This window comes from Macrosteles quadrilineatus, unplaced genomic scaffold, assembly GCF_028750875.1.
Source record: "Macrosteles quadrilineatus isolate MER2022 unplaced genomic scaffold, UCM_ALF_1.0 Scaffold_41__1_contigs__length_1036756, whole genome shotgun sequence".
In the NCBI taxonomy this organism is placed as follows: domain Eukaryota; kingdom Metazoa; phylum Arthropoda; class Insecta; order Hemiptera; family Cicadellidae; genus Macrosteles; species Macrosteles quadrilineatus.
In genome coordinates this window covers 413,166-420,137 of record NW_026542634.1, presented here as the reverse complement: position 1 = coordinate 420,137, position 6,972 = coordinate 413,166, and the positions used below count along the sequence as shown (strand labels likewise).

Sequence of the window (6,972 nt, the reverse complement as noted above, 5' to 3'; positions counted from 1 at the left end):
CTTCACAAACGACTGATATGCACCCAAACCAATGTAAATGAAACTTTGAGAGCTTTTCTTTCCAATGGTACCGACTAAAATAGTATTGAAACCAATTGACAAAGTAATGCATACAATCAAAATCAGGAACAGTAGGGGTGGCCCCACTCTGGTCCAAAACACGTGACAGGTAAATCACCTGTATTCCCGCTAACCGTTCCCACCAGCTGACGTAACCTCATTTAGTACCTTTTAAATTAATTATAGTGTAAAAAGTGTGACCGAGGATCGATCCCAGGCCTCGTAGGTGATAGGTTATTGCCTTATAGCCATTGAGCTACGACAGCAGTTATGTTGTAACATATTATATTGTAGTCGTCAACTGTTCCCGCCAACTGACGTAACCTTAATTGTTTGTATAGGAGTTACCAATCCTATACCAATCCTATGTGATCATGTGACCAAGATCGTACTGCATACGCAGCTGTTAAACATAACCTCAAGGTGAAAACCTTCCTGCCATAACCTCACTTATCGTATTGTGTACGTTGTCATCTGATTTCCCGCCATGACCTCACGTTACGTATCGTATACGTATCCCGCCAAGTAACATAACCTCACTTTACGTAAGTTTATTTATTGTGTATTATGAGATTAAAAGTTTAGCTTTAAGCAGGGACCTCCCAGGTGGCGGTTCCTACGACGACAGTTACGTGTTTATATTGGTAAAATAACAACCTCAGTGTATAAAGTCCCAACAGAACGTTAGTGTGTATCAAGCGACAAGCGGGGATCAATTACGTTATTACCGTCAATATTGATAGCGTTATCTTCGATAATGATATTGTTGTGCATTCTATTCTTCACTTTTCTCAAATAAATGAACGAGGTAAGTCATATTTACTATAAATTACTTTAACTTGATATTATAATAACTGGTGTTGTTAACTTAAGTCTGACATTTTATGGTAAATAAAAACAAATTGTCTCACATAGAAAAAAAAGATTCTCTCTAATGTATTCTCTGCAGAATGGACATCTTTATATTCTGTCACTACAATTAGGACATAGGGTATGACTACAGGGTAGTAGGGCGATAATAGGGACATGCTCTAATGCTATGTAAATCTGTTTGTAAAATCATCTAACAAGATGTACCACATAATACCAAAGTTTGTATTTTATCTTATATAGGGTGAAACTTGATACAATGCCTTGTAATCAGCTGTAATAAAAGTCCATACTTCTATCTATATATGCAGTAACAAATATGAAACAAATTATAATTACCATTGTTAAAAAAGATTGCTTAAGTAGAACTTTACCGTTGATGCGGCTTTTGTAATGGCCACCAAATGTTGAATGTTTTATAGATGTTATGTAATTCCAGGATTATGCTGTTGTGTTTCTACTGTGTCTCTGGGTTTTGTTCTGCTAGTGCTTCTGCTACAGTTTACGCTATGAGTAAGTACTTACAAGTAACTATTTATTAAAATTAATACTACTTTGAGTGTGAATTATAACATACGTTTTAAACAATATGTGCTTTTAACAATTGATGTAGTACCTTAACGGTAAACCCTATAACTTTTTTGAATATCATCTGATGTTCTTATTAGATAAAAAAAATGAGTATAAACTCTGTATGTGTAAAAAAAAACTCTCCACTAGGTTCCAGCTAGTGGAAATTTATACAGATTTGGTAATATACTATTTTATATGAATAGGTAAAAAACATTAATCCTTGTGTAATATCTTTCAGTCTATGAACAATCCAGCATTTGTCCTATCTGCAGCTGCAGCTGGTAGAATTTCTACACTGAGGACTAAGCTCCTAGCTATATAACTAATATATATGTTTCTATTTTTATTTTTTATATTTTCAGAGTCTTGCTTCACCTGAAACTGTACCTGAGGCACGTGAATGTCGTAGCTGTCAGTAGAGCACCCGCATTGAAACGTTTCGCAAGAGATTAATCCATAGGGTAGGTATCCGCTCAAGGGAAGTTAAGTATAAATGAGTTAATATATTTACACTACATTATTTTAACAAACTTCCCACACAAAGATTTATCAGCTGTTGCATACTACTATAATAAATATTACCAGTCAGCTGATTAGTAGTATTTAGTCCTTTAACTAGTGGGTTTAAACTATTTTATATAAATAGATAAAAACATTAATCCTTGTGTAATATCTTTCAGTCTATGAATAACCCGGCATTTATCCTACCTGCAGCTTCAGCTGGTAGAATTTCTACACTGAGGACTGAGCTCCTAGCTATAGCTAGCTTGGCTGGGAGTACACTCTATGGATATTCCTATGCTTGCGGGCTGCTACCTACAGTAATATCTGCTCTTTGGGAGGACCTCCGCAGCACTTTGGAGGGTGTGCTGAGGCAGGCTACTATAACCAGATAAATGCCATGGTAACAGAAAGAACCCCGCGGCCATCGGACCCTCCAATCAATTCAGCGACATGCCAAGATATGTTTGGAACACGCTCCAACTATCGTTTTACAACCGTGTGGTCACACACTGTGCCCCAATTGCGCACACAGGGTGTACAGGTGCCCCTTTTGTAGAGAGTTTATAGACAATAGAATAAATATATATTTTTCGGAATAAACCTAGTGTTTTTATTTAACCTCAAAACCCCAAATTATATTCGCATAAAGTTTACCAATAAGATACTACATCAACTGTTAAAAGTACATATTGTTAAAAAACGTATGTTATAATACACATTCAAAGTAGTATTAATTTTAATAAATAGTTACTTGTACGTACTTACTCATAATGTAAACTGTAGCAGAACAACACCCAGAGTCACAGCAGAAACACAACAGCATAATCCTGGAATTACATAACACCCATAAAACATTCAACATTTGGTGACCATTACAAAAGCGGAGTTTTTTTATATATACTCAACGGTAAAGCCATCTTTTTAAACAATGGTGATTATAATTATAAACTGAGAAAAGCCAGTAGCTTTTTGGATTTTACAAACAGATTTACATAGCATTGGAGCTCCTTGCTTTTATTTTCTGCCTGGTTTATTTTACATAACAACAATTCAGATTTCTTTTTCCTCACAAGTTTTCTAAAATTTATATTTTATTTATATTTATATTTTATCAGATTTCTCTGTCATACAGTGAACAGTTTATGGAAGCTATCTGGGCGTGGTAGTCTGAGAGGGCTGTCACAATAAATTCACTTTTAGTTCTTTTATTATCGATGTCAGTAAATATGTGATCTACCAAGGATCCAGAATATTTGAACTCCCTTGTATACTTTGAACTTATCGTGTTTCTGAGTCCAAAAGATCTCATAATTGTTGTCAGTTCATCCGTTACGAAGGAAGTTTTAGACAGATCAATATTTAAATCACCAACAACTAACAAGCAATTTCTTTCAGAGAGTTCAAGTGCACTACGCATTTCCGTACGACGATGGCGCATTTCATGTTGTATTTTATACATTTATTTTATTTTGATTTTATTAGACATGTCTACGTAATTTCAATCAAAGCAACTCTCTTGAAACCAATAAATTAAAAGGTATGTTATTTTTAATGGAAGTTCTTGTAAATATTTGGCATGTCTCAATGTTGTTATACTGTACAACATTCATCAGATGTCACACAGTAAAACAAGACATTCCTCTAAGCTTTGGTCTATTATGCTGTGTGCCAGATTGCTTACCTCACAGATAGTCTATGAACAAGTTTCATTAGCAAGCGAGAGGTCGCTGTGTGCGCCATAACCCCAAATATTCGACCTTTATAAGTTCAACTGTATTTATTGTTGCCTTGTTGTTAGAATACGTATGTTATAGAATAGATACCTCCCATACTACCTACTGATTGGCATGTACTAATTTACTAATTTTCAAAGTGAAGTCAATTTGATAGTCAAATAAACGCTAAAACAATCGAATTAGAAACTAAATTGAACTATAATAAGAATTTTTGACGCATAAGGCAAACACACTAAAAGGAAAAATTCACGGCAGAAAAATAAATGGAAGGAGTACTTTAGTAGCACTATCTTAAAAAGTTTGACATAAAGTTTGATCGGCCAGTGGTGCGACTCGATTGGCTCACGTAGACGACTTTAATAGAAAAGCTTCGTACGTGATTTGAACTGAAGATTTGAACGTTACGGCCGTGCTACATAATGTGTGACACTCTAAAGTGTGCCTATTTGTTTTCAACTGTAATCACTAAAAACAAATTATTCATTATTACTATTGACATCGATTAGTATTTTAAACGTCTCTGTCGGCTGCAGTTGTGAATCTGTTACCAAACAGTCTTACCAGTTTATTCATTCTGAAAAAACAAGATGAAATAAGAAAGACAAAATTAAAAGTAACTATTTGTCATTAGAATGGTGCAACAGCATAACAGATAAATGCTCAGCTTTCAATAACACGAGTATTCTGCAATAAAGAGGCAGGTCCTCATTATATGGAATAGCTATATTTGACTGTTATTAAATGACATTTTGTCATTTCTATCAACATTAAGATATCTATGGTAGTGTAACACTATCAATAACTAATCTAACTGGTGATTTTGCATCAAACCTTGAGCATAACTGACGTTTTGAGACTTACCAGAACTTTGGATTTCATAAGGAAAATTATATTGCATGCAGAAGTAAGAAAACAATACCCTCGCCTCGACAAACCTGCAGACTAAGCAAATCTCAATCTGTCTAATTATAGTTTACTAAAATATTTCCATAAACAAGACTTATTACACATTTATTTTTTTATTTGTCGTAGGAGAGGCACGAGCCCGGGATTGTTTTTCACATCACTTCAGGCTAGACCTAGGGGTTGTAGCATTATCACTTAGAAAATCCATTGGTGATTTGGCGGGAATTGAACCCGGGACCTCAGGGACGTAAGTTCTGCGCTCTAACCACTAGACCAGCTCGCTCCAGCACCCATTTATATTATATTTAACGAGTCTAGGTTTGCTGCTACGGGGAAGGTAAACATGTTTTTTTCACCAATGTTAGTAGTAAAGGATTAAATAAATAAATTTGACAAATTTGATTAACATACATCCATAAACAAGCAAACTACACCACTTTTATTTTTCTCCATAAGAATAGCATGGGAATCTTAAATGTAAAACTTTTTGACATATTTTCCATAACGTTTAATTTTACAACAACGTTTCAATGTATAAAATTATTTACTTTTTAAGCTCTACAAGATGGTTGTAATGAAAATGTTGCATGTTCATGTTTTAAGAGTAAATATAAACACAATTGTGAACACTCCAAAACCCTATATTACCCCATTTCCATGACCTGATCTTGCTAGTTCATGAACTCATTCAAGTTTATCTAGTTTTACCCATTCTTGTCTAAATTTTATCAAAGTCAGACCAAAATTAGTTATCGCGTTTACGGGTCTATGTCTTACAGTGTCACCTTCCCTACCATAAAGCTACTTCCCTGTAAATACATTTGCTAAAAACTACTGAAATACACAATACCCATTACTCTATTTATTCAGAATTTCACCAAAGTAACACTTTTCAAGAAGCGTGGAAAATAAAACTGAAAATTATGCTTTGAAAATTAAAACTGAACCTACAATATAATTAAAATTTAACAAAGTCTTTGATTATATGTCTGACTGAATTTACTCTCTTCATACATTCCTCTTAAAACACATTTGTCCTTGGATCCTTCGGCTTTTCTGTATATATCTGAAAGCTGCCAAACATATCATGACAGGAAACAGATGGTGATTTTAAGTAAGAGTTTGAGTGTGGAAGAACATGGTTTACGTAAACATATTTGGTTGAATATGTGTGTGGAGTTGTAGTACATATATGCAAAATAGGTAAGTTAACCGGGTGAATTCAATCGTACTACTTCAAAAAGCAAATGTCTATCTAATAATTATTTATTATTATTACAATCTTATAAAAGGAATAGCCTTTAAAATAATACTAAGGGTGGCTGTAACACACAGACAAGACACGAAATACCCATATCGACAAAACATGCAAACGTGGAAAATATGGTAAACATTCAACAATCATTGTAAATGTTGAAATATTGTAGATGTGGAAGGAACCTTTGTAAGCTTGCTGAAATTGTAAACATCAAAACATGTGAATATTTTATCACGTTAACATAAACATATAAATACGTTAGCCTTGCTCCAAGGAACATATGAGTTTTCTTCAGAGACTTCAGAGATACCCCAAGCAAGTCGGTCTAGTGGTAGAGCACGGGGCTTGCGGTCGCCTAGGTCTCGTGTTGAAATCCTGACTATCATCAATAATTTTTAGCTATGGGATAGTAGCCTGAAGTAACGTGTACAACGGTTCCGGGCTAGTCCCTACGATCCTAGGATTTAAAGGTTAAGCTGTACGCTAGTAACATGGTCATAGATTTTCAAAATAATACATTTTCCTCGTTTATTGAACCATTTAAATTGTGTGTAACAATTTCTTTAACAGATACCAACAAATTTGATATTGCATATTCTAATAGAATAAAGTTGATCGAAGTATATAGTAACTTTATTATATCAGAAAGGTTGGTCGTAATTAAAAATCAATTCAACAACATAAATAAACGACATCGGAATGTTTTTTTTTTTTGCGAAATCAGGTAAGAGTTAACGCTTAATAATTTATATGACCAGAGGTGATGGTGAACTAATGCAGGGTTCAGTGGGGGCTTTACCCGTCCCCAGTGGAACCATAGCTCACAAAATTAACTCCGGCATTCCACAAATTACATTCTACATCCCTCGATTTACAATCCGATGCCATCGTTTATGAGAACCCAGTATTTTGAACTTATCAACTTAATAGTGTAATGAATTAATGAAATTATGACAAATGATGTGTATCAGTGAAAAAATAACGTTTTAGGTGTTCAACTGTACAGTAGACTACAAATAGTAACAATGATAGTGTAAATCTGATTTGAGTTTTTTTCACACTCAA

The 6,972-nt window shown here is 34.3% G+C and overlaps 1 long non-coding RNA gene across 1 annotated transcript; it reads left to right on the top strand.

Annotated features, from left to right (window-relative positions):
- Positions 1 to 1,367: 1,367 nt before the first annotated feature.
- On the top strand, positions 1,368 to 2,278 carry LOC129005889 (uncharacterized). Its single transcript, XR_008491871.1, has 3 exons — positions 1,368 to 1,443; positions 1,866 to 1,964; positions 2,184 to 2,278. It is a non-coding gene; the product is annotated as an uncharacterized LOC129005889 (long non-coding RNA).
- The last annotated feature ends 4,694 nt before the right edge of the window (positions 2,279 to 6,972 follow it).